Below are 13,855 nucleotides of genomic sequence, written 5' to 3'. Positions count from 1 at the left end.
CTGGAGCACTTATGGTATTCTTTCTAAAATTGAGAATAGCAGCAAAATATTTACTTGAAAAAAAATATAACAAAGCTGAGACACAATCTTTACTGACAAATTGTTTTTACTTCAGTAAAAATTCACTTAAGGACTTGGTCTTTTCTTGAAGTTGAATTTGCTGAATTTATGATATGCTGCTGGACTTTTGTGTCTGTATGGGAAAAAATACCAGCAAAATTGGGGTGGGGGGAGGTATTTTGAAATGGAAGCTTTTGTTCGTTAGGAAATCTACAGTGCTAACTAGGCAATGCACATTTTCTTATTCTCTTCCTGTCTTGGAGCAGTTTTCATTTGGCAGAACAGATGCTTAATGTAGAGCATTCTCTATGGATATATTCCAATGTAATGTTAATGTTTTTTTAAAAAAGTGATTTTTTTATAAATTCTTTCAAACCTCAATATAGAAAAATATATTCATTTTTAGTGGGTATGAAGACAGCCTTGACAGTGTAATAATGCTTTTCTCTTGTTCCTTCTGTACCTGCAGACTCTACAACCATGCCTTACTGATTTCCCTGCTGTTGGACCACTTCCATGATACATTCCCCACTTCCCTGTGCAGTTTGGAAGCAGTCAGACAATGGTGGTTGTACACAGCTAAGAGATTTTATGCCTCACGCATAAGATCTCTTTCTTCTAGCACAAACCAAAATATCTAACACCTTCATCATACTGAGCTGCAAGACTAGGGAGCGTGTCAAAGGCAAAGCTGATGAAGTTAGGTGCCGTATCCATTTACAGTCTCTTGAAATGTGCCTTCAAGTTAATGCCAGGACCAGAATAAGCTGCCCTCTAAGTTGCAGGGGGAAAACTCTCACTGCCTTAATAATGATCCTGCTTAGTTCCAGGTGGAATCAAGACCTCTTCATAGTGGTCATATTTCTTTGTTGCTGAAGCAGGGGTTTTCCTAGATGCAAAGTCAGTGTGTAGGTGACAATTTAAGAACTGTGGAGGGCTGCCTCTTCTTCAGCTGAGAGACTATAAATGCCTGTGCTTCAATTTGTCTAGACTGCCAGAGTAAAATTCTCCCTGATTTAGTAATTGTATGTGGTAGTGATGAGTAATGGTGTTCTCTTAAAGGACTAGCTATCTCAGTGCGTCTAATGCAGCCTAACAGCATCCTCTTCAGGAAGTCGGTTGTCATCAGCTGCTGTTGTAGGGGCTCTCTAGCTATTTGTTTGAGAGGAAAGCTTCACCTAGAGGAAGAGGAAGGATGTCTTTCCCAGATTATTGAACATGAAGTCTCTGAATGAGAAGGTTCACTCCAGTCATTTTTTTTCTGTATCTGTAGTCCTAATATTGCTGGGATAAGAGTGCTAATCTTCAGAGAAGGTGGCAGAAGACTGCTTATGCTTCTTTGTCAATGGGAATGCACTTATACTGTAGCCAACAGAGAGCTGGGGGTAAGGAGCAATAGCAAGCTCCTATTCCGTTACGAAAATTGGATACTGGATTGGTTTCTTGGGTATTCTGCTTTCATCCAGTCAGCAAATTGCACCTTTTGGCTAGCAAGATGCTTTTGAGAAATCTGCCTCTACTACCGAGTATGTACAGAGTTTATTCCAGGTTTACATGGGATGAATGGTAAGAATTTTTGAAACTTGAGGGACTCAACGTGGAGTGCAGGGTTCAATGGATTTGTCTAATTCTCAGGTCTCATAATAGTATGTCTGTTTGCTACTGAAGTGCTACTTGAAGACCTTTACAGCCAGAGCTCTGGAAATAGGGTGAATTCCCACGATTGCCATGACCAAGGAGGCTTTTGTCCTTGTATTGTTTGCTCTGCTATTCTATGTGGCAGCTCTGGAAGTTACCATGCTAATGACTCCTTTTGTTTTCAGATAATATGATATATGTGGTATCCAGTCATCTTGAAGTTAACACCATCTGATACTTGGTTTCCAAGGAGAAAAGCAGCAAGTCTAATCTGAGAGAAGAATGATTAATTGTATTATTTACAGGTTGAGGAAAACTGCATTGTAAGCAGTGGCCATGGGTGCTTCCCTATTCAGAATAAATCATGAAAGCAATTATGCTCCTTTTTTTAAACAAGGCATCTGAAACAACTGCAGGCTTTGTGAAAGTCTGTCTGAAGCTGAGTTGCTTTGGTGGATGGATTTTGTTGCTGGATTTTTTTTTTTTTATTTTATTTTTTTTTTTTTTGTCAGAGGTGCTTCAATGGGTAGGCGAAGATGATGAGAGAAATGCTAGTGTTGTGGCCCTGAGAGAAAGCAAAATGTTTTGGATAGCATGTGCATTTTCTGTAAGTAAATGAGGTTGCATAAAATAAATGTTTTGTTTGTGCCATCGATGACTAATGCAAACAACTACAGAACTGCCACTAGTGGATAAGTGGTAAGGTCTCAAAAGGAAATTGAGGTGTAAGAAAAGAGTGAGAGGCATTTGGGGATAAAATCTGTGGGGCCAGAGCAGAGAATGCTTTTTTTCATGTGTGGTTGCTAGGACTGCACTAGATCTTAGTCTGAGAGGTCTTAGTACTTTTTGGCACTGCATAGTTACGGTGCAGCCTCTTCTTGGCCAGGAGACGTGCTGCTGAACATATAACTGCTCATCTTGCCTCAGGTGCTCCATCGCTGAACTTGGTAAGTAGATAACCAGCAGCTGAATTATTGTGGATATGAAGCTTCTCCCAAAATAAGTGAAACAGGAAAGGTTGGCCAGCCTTGATCTCTAATGGAGAGCAATTGCAGCTGAGCTATCTCCTTAAGAAGAAAATCTTAAGGAGAAGGGTGGTTACAGAGTGATACAGAAGTCTTCTGGCTATGGATGTGACTGTTTGAGAGGGCAACTTAAGATATTTGCAGTATTCCTTGTTTGCAGTTCCTCGTGGCCCACTCTGAGAGAAAATGGCTGGAAATACAGAGAAAAAGTTTCTAAAAATCAGATTTCATAGTACAGAACTTTTAAATGGTATTTACTTCAGGGTAGTGGGGAGGCAGTACTAAGCCTAGGCAGTACTAAGAGGCTATTTGGAAGCAACTGAATAGAGCCAAGTAGAAAATAGCTAAGAGCCAGGAGAAGAATAAAAGGAGAGGAAGCCTACTGAATTTGCTGGGGATCTCTGAGGTCTTATTCAGATATAATAAAAAGCTTCTAAGATAAACTGACAATAGATTAAATTGTAAATAATCATCTGGTGTTGGGCTTCTAGATGAAGATCGGTGATAAAGTGTCCATAGTATTCATAGCAGTGAAGCAGTAAAATTTCCAGGCATGGTTCAAGTTCCCCAGTAATTCACTATAGAAGGAAGCAGCCACTATCAGGAAAGATGTGTTCCCAGTAAGCCTTGCAATTACAGGAGTACATCTAATAAGCAAAATGGAAAAGAGGATTCTAATCTCTGCCCTTTTTGAATGATTAGGAGAAGTGCTGCTGATTTACAAAACAAGAATTGATGGTGGTGGAGTACTTAAAGGAAGCAGATCAGTTAAACAGGAAGGAATGAACAATATGGAGAAGATTTGCTCATTTATTTCAGAAGTAGTAGAGGGAAAGATATGAAGCTGAAGGACAAAGCTTGATGGAACAAAAAACAACCTTGCAGGTTTTCTTTAGATTTGGGCAGATCATAATGAGACTTGGGCTGTGCAACAGGGTCTGTGAAGTGTATGAGTAAACTTAGAGAATTTTCTCAGATCTAATTTGTAGGGCGTTTTTCCTGCTATTTGTTTCTCTGTTACACATCATTAACATCATCGTGTCTGATTCATAAAACCAGTGTAACATCTTCCCCATTTGTAGATGGGGGTGTATGTTCCGTATCACTGTCTCCTCTTTAGAGTCAATTCAGGGTAAGCTCTTTTCTAGTTAGATTTGTTTTTGAATATCTGAGTTATCAGTTTAAATTTTAAGATCGCTTACGCATTTCACAGATCCTGTTGCACAGTCAAAGTCATAAAAAAAAATTTTGTCAAGGGTAAGGAAACAGTGACTTGTGTGGCAATTAATTTGCAATGAACATACTGTGTTTCTTTCCTCCAGAGGCTGACATAATACCAGCTACATAAAGTAGATTTCCAAGAAAGACAGCATAGTATAGAAAATTCTCATCAGAATAAAACTACAACTGTTTAGGATAATGGCTTTCATGGCAGGCAGTGCTTCATCTGAAAAATGCTAATGGAGAGATTGTTGCAAGGCGTCCGTCTGTTAGCCTGCTTGTTGTTCCTTTGCGATAGCTGGATGCGTACTAACACCATTGAAGAACTGATTCATTTACAAATGTTTGTGATAAGCTTAAGACTGCCAATCTGAAATTGAATCCAGGGAAATGCAGCTTGTTCCACAAAGAGTAATTTATCTTGAACCTATAATCAGTGGAGGAGGAGGAATTTTTATCGACATAGAGAAATGGAAGCTGTGTGGAGTTGGCTGACTCCCTACTTTTTCTGATGACAGAAAGCTGATTTGCTAGTTTGCTATGTTGCAAAATCATGGCAGAACGTGGATGGAAAGAGATAATGCTTTCAGTCACTGGCAGGATACAGTCTGGGATTTTTTTCATGCTTGAAAGGCTTTTGTGACTGTTTCTGTCTGAGCCTGCTGATTTTTCTAAACTCTTTGAATATTGGACACAGATGTTTGTGCTTCTGATTTTTATGTAAGTTTGATGTGAGAACAATATAGGACTGTCTTTAAAGGGCGCTCGCTGATTACAACTAAAGTGTGAGTTCTTCAAGATAAATTACCATACTGCTTGCAAGAGACTCTTTGCAATGGCTAAACATGTGCAGCATTTTCATTTTTGAGACAATGCTCAATTCTGAAGGGTAGCTTTCCAAATGCTCAAAAAAATCACAGCACCACGATTTCTTAGATCCACACAGGTCTGAGCACAAATACGGTAATACTGCATGCCTTATATAGGTAAGCTTGTTGAGAGGATATTTGCTGTAACGATGGGTGGAAATGACTGCCCAAGCATGGTCAGTCTCTTCTCTTTATAATTTATAAGAGGGTGAATGTTACAGACTAAAAAGCTTTGCAAAGAGAAGACTAGAATGGGATGCATTTGGAAAACTGTAGCAAATCCAGTCACCATATTAAAGAACATGATGTTCCATTGTTGCCAGAGGTTTCCGGTTGAATTGGCTAAGGTAAAGTTTAAAGATGACGAAACAAGAAGTAGAGCTTAGCTACTAGTTCTGGGAGTTTGTCAGAATTTCAGGACTGAAACAAAAGCAGAATTTCTGTAGAGTGCGAGGCTGGCAAAATCTAGAAAAATTGCTGATGTTTTCAGTGCAAAGAAGGCTTCCAATGAGACAGTCATGAGAATCTCAGTGAACAGATCTGTTCTTGAGACAAAATTTTGTGGTAGCAATGGACTGTTTTATAAAAGCTTCAAAGTCATACAGTGAGGAACTAAAAAGCAATGGCAATAACTGAGAAACAGAAATTTTAGTAAGCCGGTTCTTCATGTTTGGAGGCTCTGAGATACTACGGATCGAAGAGAGTAACCTTGTATGCATAGAAGTCTGCAGGGTTTGTTATTGGCAGAAAGGCAGAAAAATTGATTGGACTTCAAAAGCAGAGTAGTGCCAAAGGGGTTGGACTGGGTTTATGCTTCTGGTTCCTTTGAACTGCTTTCTTCAGGTTACTTCTGAAAAATCAGGAATTTAGGGGGGAATCTAGGACATGTGGAGCTGTATTGGCAGAAGAATGTAATGAATTCAGTGAAAGGAGATAAGCATTTCTAGTCTTTATCAAATAACTTTATCAGTGCTCTTCATTTAGAAGATGAAGGACTCTGCGTCTTTAGAATGCTTTCATCTCGGTACCTTCAAAGAGAAATTGGGTCTGTGTTTCCCTGTGGCTGTGAGCAGCAGGGCAAGTACTCTGTTTTGCTGCCTTCTAACAAGATGAACCTGTTCTGTGGAGCAAACACTGATTTCCCACCTCTTTTGCTCAGCTTCTATTGTCTGCTTCTTATCGTAGATGGATTCATATGGAAGCAAGTACAGAGTGTGATATAGGCTAACCCCAGGACAGTGTAGTGGGGAGTTAAAACCGACACAAGAGTTCTCGTGAGAAGATTAACATATTCAGAACAAAGGAAGAAGAGACAACTAAAAACCCCACGCCAGCAGGCTCCTAGCAAAAGTGGGCAAACCATCCCTTGGGAAGCAGAAAATTGCCCAGTTCTGCTAAGCTAGTAACTTCTCTGACACATTATGGTAAGAGATGTGAAAATGTGACACATTATGGTAAGGTTGTGAAACCAGACTAAGTGATGTGAGAGACTAATTTCGCTTGTAGGAAGGAACACTGCTACTTAATAAAGACCTAAAGAAATCTTTATTTTTTATGAAAAACTTTTCTCTCTGGTAAGGTTCTGCTCTAGAAAAATCATCATCATCTGTAGTACTGAAAGTATATCTAAGGGAAATGCAGAAATTATTTCCCTATGATTGACAAAATCGTAATTTGTGAGACTAAGAGCTTTATATATTGTCTGAAATGTTCCAAAGAGCTGTAATATTGAACATAGTTTGAGGTTGGTGATGGCAATGGCTTGTTTAAAGACATCCTGTTTTAATAGATAGTTAGGAAGATTGATTTTTATGCAAGATATAAGATTTTGCTTACCGTTAGTGACTTGTTCTCACAGGAAACTTTGTGCATGCCTCTTGGATACTTGGAAATAAGCTGTATCTCAGTGAAAGTTGCAAATAAGTCATATTTTTGAGATTTTTCACATAGTAGTGAACTAGTGCTTACACCTTACAAAATTAAGTTTTTCAAAATATCTGCATAAAGCAGCACATAGACTTACACGCTATAGAATTATTTATTATAACATGAATAGATTCCTTGCATTATTTTCTTGCAAAGCATAACACACACACATTGACACTTCAAGTTTGTAATATGAAAAAAGTGGAATCTATGTTATTAAATTATTCCGATGATGATGAAATAGGGAGACTTAACTCACACAGAGTGTATATATCCAAATTCAGGGCTTCTTGAATGGTTTAGGGTCAGCAGCAGATACTGGACACATACCTTCCCCGCCTCCTGCAGGGCTTTTCCTGGCTTTTCGTGGCCTCTGTGGAAGAGCTGATGTGCACAGGAGCTGCTAAGTCATACAAGCATCATGTAGCTGGCAGAAATATGCACTGCTGCTTTGGCAAAATTGCCCAACAGACCACCATGCAAACGAAGCAAGTAGCCCTGTATATGTTCATTAGATTCTCTGCTCTGATACTCCACTAGAGGGTGCTTTTGTTAACTGCTAACATAAGGGCTGATTTAATTAGCAACACTACATACAGCTACAGACTCTGCTTTTCTTTGGTTCAGCCTAATATTTTACTGAAGTATCTCTTGACACAATGCATCTATTTTGGTTGCTTTCCTGATGCCTCACTATGGATTTTCTTCATACTACCAAGACTTTTGAAGCTGCTTTTGCATTTTATGTTTCAAATAATTTTTAATGATGTCTGATGAGTTACCATAATCTCTCCTCCTTCAAAAATAATTCTTATGTTGATTAATCACAATGGAAAAATTATTTGGCAAACACATTTTTTGTCATGTATTTTGTCTGGAATGAAACAGTAAAAAGCACTATCAAAACCAAAAATGGTTAAAAAATTGTACAAAACTTCTACTTAGGAAAAACTAGTTGTTGAATTTCAAAGTTTCTAACTTAGTGGAGAAGCCTAAGAACAAGGATTTTATTGTCCTATAATTGAAACACTAGTGGTTGGCTTAAATTTAAGTATACTTAAAAAGCTGATTTCTGCAGAATAAGACTGTGTAAGAATTTGCTTTGAAAAGTTCAGTTCATATAATTTGCCACTGTATCATGAGCTCCTTGTTTTACTAAGAAAAAATAGGTATATTTGTAACTTGAGTTTTAGGCAACAGTTTTATGTCAATTTTTAAAAATCCTTTTATTTTCTTTCATAGAAGCTTACAAAAATAAGGCTGAAATGGGCCCTTGCAGTGATCAGCTAGTCCGTCTGCCCACCCTGGGTCGGCCAGCCACAGCTGCCCGAGACCTGGCTGCTGTCTGCCAGTTTTCAAACAGGGCTTCTTCACTAGAAGGTAGCAGTGAATGGCACTGCGGCTCTTCTCTTCCGTTTTGCCAGGTTAGTACAGTAACACGTTGGTAGCAGTCAGCAAAAATATGTAGTTGAATGAGAGGATGAATAACCTTCTCCATTCTGGAAGCATGTAACCCTCTCGTGACTGTCAACATTTTATAGTTTTGTGTTTGTACAGAGCAGGAGCTCCTACATTAGCATTTACACCTGTAAATAACTCAAGATAATATAATCACAGTTATAAAATGTGATATATCTCATTTTTTTTCTAGGTTATTTGTCTATGGCAAAGCCAAGGAAAAACAGTTAATGCCATTTTTTAAAAATTAAGAAGTTCTAAGTTAAATGACAAAATTACATCAAGAGATGTAATTGCTGAGGGCAGTTTGCCTGGTCAGAACAACCTGGTAAAGCAGTGCATCCAGGTTTGCTTGGAGCAGACTTTGCTGAGGATTGTGTTCCTGCTGCACTCAGATGACTCTGGATAGGATTTGGTGCAGTTAAGCTGCACAGTTCACTCAGAGCCAGTTAGCCCTTAAAACCAGCCTTTTCTTCCTCAAGGCTCTTCAGAAGAAATGAAGAGAAACTACCATTATGCAAGAGAGGAGAAATGGAGGTCCTAGTTTTTGGGACTAACCCACTGTATGTGTTTAGGTTTTTAATTAAAAGACCTCATTTAATTTTTCACAGGTTTCTGGCCACATACGAAGCTGAAAATTAATGATTTTGTTCACTGTGGAAATACCTAATGTGATGTGCTTAAACGGCAAAGGCTACTGTGAACTGAGCATCCCTTGTGGTAGGTGGAAACTCTACTTGAATGGTAACTACAGCTCAATACATGCCTGCCTTGTCTACTGGGAAGCATTAACACTGGGAGCTGCAGTCTTCATGAATTGCTCTGAACCTCAATGTTTAATAAGTAACATGGAAAAGCTTAAATGAAGCAGTCATTTTTACATTCAGAATCTTTTGAAGATCTTGATTTTTATTTCTCCTCATTCTGCAAAAGTTCTATCAATTCTAATAGCATTACACAGAAATTAGTGTAAGAAGTTGTAACAGTTGGCATTCATTCTCGGGAAAATCTGTAGGATTTACCATCAGTGTTCTGTTTATATCCTACGTTGTGCATATACGTTTGAACTTTAAGAACCTGAAATAAATGGCTTTTGGGAAACTGGCTCTTCTGGTACTTGCTAATACATTTTAGAATATCTATTCCATCTTGAAAAACTGTTCATTTTTCTGAATTATTTTTTTTCTGGATTGTATTGCATATGGTATTTATTTGTTAAATAGGTAACTTCAGTTTTTATTGCAGAATAAGCAGGTTAACGGACTCTCCTTGTCAGTGCTGCAGGGTTGTTGAGAAGCTATATATGATTGAAATGCTTCAGTTCGTTTCTGGTATCATGCTAAGGCCACTCTATCATCTGGAGCTACATTTACATTACATTAGTCATTTGGCACAATAGGAGGGTGTCTGTAAAGTGAAACCGTCAGTGCTGTGGATCCCACCTCCACACTAGGTGTGTTTGGAGGATTTTCTTTGAGCTGGCTCTAATTTAGTCCCACAGACCCAACAACCAGCAGCACTCTGAAAACCAAGGTGGAGTCTACAGTGATGACTGTGAGAGTCACTTAAAAAGCACACTCTTGATCCAAACCAAAATACTTCAGCAGTCACACCCTGCCTGCGCAAGGAGTGTTGCACGCTCGGAACCAGTGTGTCTTCAGGACACACCTTCTTGTCAAAAATGAGCCTCTCTGGGAAAAACACATCTGTATGCTAATTGCATGTGAAGCTTCAGCTTTTGGTAGCATGTCAATATTGCCTTCTGGATGTAGCTTTTTTTCTCACTTTAGAAGATTGTTTTTTTCCCTATTGATTGATTTACTGGTTCTTATATTAAGTTCAGGGGATGGTGGAGAATGAGAGTTAAGCTGATTTTAAGCACTTATTATTGCTTATGCATTGTTCCCAGACTGTTAACACTTCCACTTAGAGGTACATCACTCATTCCTGCAAGAATTTGTGTGCGACTCTCATGTACATGAATCTTGGCTATCTATGAATCTCACTAAAACCATTGGAAGTCTGCTGTATAGGAAGCTAAGCTCACATATTTACTGTACTGGGGCCCTAGCACTGAGCCTCTGCTTCTTTATGGGCTGAAGCTTTGCTGTGCTTCTAACAAGGGAATAATCAAAATGATTTGTGTTTTTTACTCCTAGAAAGAATGGCTCTTTTCCCCTCCCTGGGCTTTCTTCTCAGGAAAACCCACCAGAATCTCATTTTATCAAGTTTACAACAAATTTTTTGTTGTTGTTGTTTCAATATATTTGTTTGAAAAGACGAATTTCTGCCTGAGGACATGCTCACCATTTGGGGCAAAGTGGAGAGAGAGAGATGGATCATTTCCAGCTGCTCTTTGCTGACAGGCAAGAAGAAAAATCTACTTCAGATAACATTTGTGAATGTATTTCAAAAATACCCTTTTTATACACACACCTGACAGGGAGAGTGCAGGCCATTACAACTGGCATTTTTAAAGTGCCTGTGATACATAGATTTGCATTGTCATAGCTGCATTGCTAAGATGGAGCTCACCCCTGCTAGGCTGAAAGGCTTTGGTGCTTCCCTCCCTGTATCACCTGTTCCCAAGCAGAGGAGGTGGATGTGTCTTTTTCATACAGAAGTATGGAGGCCATGTTCAATGTGCTTTAAATTGGAAAATGACTCAGTGGTGCTTGCTTTGAAGTGGAATGGGACAGATAAAAATACTTCACCTTTTGTTTGATACTTTGTTTATGTTTCCTGATGGGTTTCCTAAATATTGCATGCTAACTGCTGGTAAGGCTTGGCATGGTGAGTGATTGGTAGTTTGACAACAGCCTTCTGGGGAGCAGCCTGGATTATAGAGCAGGGAGAGCTGATGTCTTGCATGTTACCTGAGACGAGAAACAGTCGGAGAGTGTAATTTTGCATTAGCTGCCTGTTCTTCATGTGCTGCATTTTGTTTTCCTGTGGGACGCAAGCAAAACTTAAGTTACCAGAATCCTTGCTGCCTTTGCAGGTGCAAAATAAATAGATGCTTGTACTGGCTCTCTTGCCTGGTAGTACTCTTCAGTAACTCCAACACATGCTTCTTAATGGTGCAGGCTGGGAATCGGCGAGTGGTGCGAGTAATGCTGACATCTGGAAACAACAGATTCTTCTTCAGCCTGCACTTATCTTTAAGGAAACAGTAGCTGTGATTTTGAGCCCTGGAAGTGATGAGGCTTATGTCCTTCAGCAGCAATGGAAGTGTCTCCTTAGAAGCAATCTTCCATTATTTCTACCTGCACCAGCTGTTGTCTTTCTGAAATGACGTGGAACTGGAAGAGCAATCAGAGACTGGAGTGCTTTTTTGAGTCACGGACTATTTTTTTATTCAGTGGGTGAACTATGGAGGGTGGCAGTCAGTGGAATTGCTATATATTTGTGCAAATTGAATTCTAGAGACACAGGATTCAATCAAAATGATCAGCTACTGTAAACCTGTCTCCATTCAGAGATTGCTTAGATGCAAGGCTTTAATCAGATGGAAGATGCAGTTAAAGTAATGGTGAAATACTTTGAAAGCTGTTTATGAGTCAGACAAGTCTAAGAGACCTCTGATGTACAAGGAAGGGGAAATATTTCAGTTTTCCTAGGTTCAGATTCACCTATTTGTTGCCTTGTTAGTGTAAGGGGGGAGGAAGTGAATTTTTAACATCTATCAAGGACTCTTGAAATGCATGCTGCTGTTCTTGCATGTATTTTTAATGTCAGAAATTCAGCAGGTGCAAAAAAGTGCTCAAGGCTAAGCCTTTGAAAAGACTCCTGAACACTTGCATTTCAGTTGTCCCCTGCAGCAGCACAGAGTACTCTGGTGTCGAGGCTGAAAAACCTTGTACAGTACTGAGGGAAAGGGAGGCTTAAGAATAGAAGCACAACAATCTGCACCTAATCTACCCCAAAGCAATACGGTGAGCAATGTAGCATATGTTTCCAATACAGCAAACAGCAAGAGATGGTTTTGCTTCAGTGCAGTAGCAAAACTCCAGGCACTGGAGCTTTACTGAGAAAACCTGTCTGAGGCCTAAGGAACGATATTTGAGGGTCGCACTTGTGCACTTAAGCTCTAGGTCTGTAAAGTCCCACTTTAGGCACGTAAATCTTTATGGAGCTCTGTCATGGTACTTGCCCCCCAAACCCTGCAGTAAACTCAGATATGACATAGTAAGCGAGGATAGTGAAGTGAAGAGAGAAAGAGATAAAACTAGGGGTGCAGAGTACAGTTCTCTGTTGTTATTTAGGTAAAGCAGACAGATACCTGAGGGTCTTCGTTAAGCGCATTAGCTGTTCAGGAAGGAAAGAGTGTTGGTTTGGAGTTTTAACCGATCTGTTGTGGTGCTTCAGACGAAGGCAAAGTAGTGGGAGGAGATGACTCCAAATTAAATTTTGAGTGTTTCCTTTCAGAACAGGATGGTGATAGGAGGAAAGACAGGACTGGGAAAGAAAAGGAACGCTACAGTTTGCATCATTAAAGAACAAAAATGTACAGTGCAAAACAGAGTCTTGACTCTTAAGGTGCTAACGATCTCTAGGTATTAAAACTCTGAGACTTGATAATATAGTTTATAAAACAACAACTTTATCACATTGGCAACATTACTTAAATGAATTGACAATTTTATGGATGTTTTGTAGAGCAATCTAGGAGGGATTCTTTGGTATTTTCTTAAGATTTTTTACCCCCTAAATACCTATCAGGGAACATTTTTGAAAACATGAAGAGAAAGATCCCATAAGCCAGACTTGTGGTATTTAAATGTTAATAGCTGAAAAAGAAAGGAAACTTCTCTCCTCTTCCCCTCCTCATCTGCACACGCACTCGTAGGACTATCAAGTGCTTTCTTGCAGACTGCTGGTGGGATTCACAAAACATACTCCACATGCTTCAGAATCTGGTAAGCTATTTTGATATTTTAATGATTTGCATCGGTTTTAACTTTTTACTGATGATAAGTGAGCAATGTCTCCACTAAGGGCCTTATTTGACTGTTTATTTTAAGTAATCAGAATGCAGACTACAGAACAGGTGAGTGGATTACAGCTGCCCGTATGTGTGTGTCCATCCATCTGTCTCAGATTTTCTTTCCAAAAGTTGCCCAGACAGGGTCCTATCTGTCACGTAAATACACAACAGGTCAAATCAGAAAGGCTGCACAGTTGTAATGGGGTCTTATCACATAATTTAGCCTGGATACTCAATAAACAGTATGCATAACTGGAATGTGCTGTTTGGAGATGCATGTTCCGAAGGGAGGGTAAAATTGGCAGCTTGATTTGACTTGATTGTTTTTTCTTCATTGTTGTTCATGAAGCTAGAAGCAACTACACGGTTAAAATCTGTTTTGTTGTGTTTGGTTAGCTGATTTTTATTTTGAGAAGGAAGAGGTAATTTTAGTTCTTCAGAACTAAATGTTAGATCAAAATCCTGGCAACTGTTCAGGATAAATGAATCCTTACAATAAAGGATTTTCTGTCATCTTGGAAACATAGTTTCAAAAAGCAAATTAGAGTAATTTTATTTTCAGCCTCAGCCCTTGTCCACCCCATGCCAATTCTGTTTTTACACTTAGTATATCCTGTTTAGCTGTGTTTCACTTCTGTATAAACAACAGGGGAAATTGCAAGACAAAACTG

The 13,855-nt window shown here is 39.2% G+C and overlaps 1 long non-coding RNA gene across 1 annotated transcript; it reads left to right on the top strand.

The window, feature by feature from the left end:
• Nucleotides 1–5,353: 5,353 nt before the first annotated feature.
• Nucleotides 5,354–9,298, top strand: LOC134143594 (uncharacterized). The gene is made up of 3 exons (XR_009959138.1): nucleotides 5,354–6,237; nucleotides 7,982–8,163; nucleotides 8,809–9,298. It is a non-coding gene; the product is annotated as an uncharacterized LOC134143594 (long non-coding RNA).
• Nucleotides 9,299–13,855: the final 4,557 nt, after the last annotated feature.

The sequence above is a fragment of the Rhea pennata genome, chromosome 8, assembly GCF_028389875.1.
Source record: "Rhea pennata isolate bPtePen1 chromosome 8, bPtePen1.pri, whole genome shotgun sequence".
In the NCBI taxonomy this organism is placed as follows: domain Eukaryota; kingdom Metazoa; phylum Chordata; class Aves; order Rheiformes; family Rheidae; genus Rhea; species Rhea pennata.
Note: the sequence above shows the minus strand (reverse complement) of the source record. Positions and strands in the feature narration are given on the sequence as shown.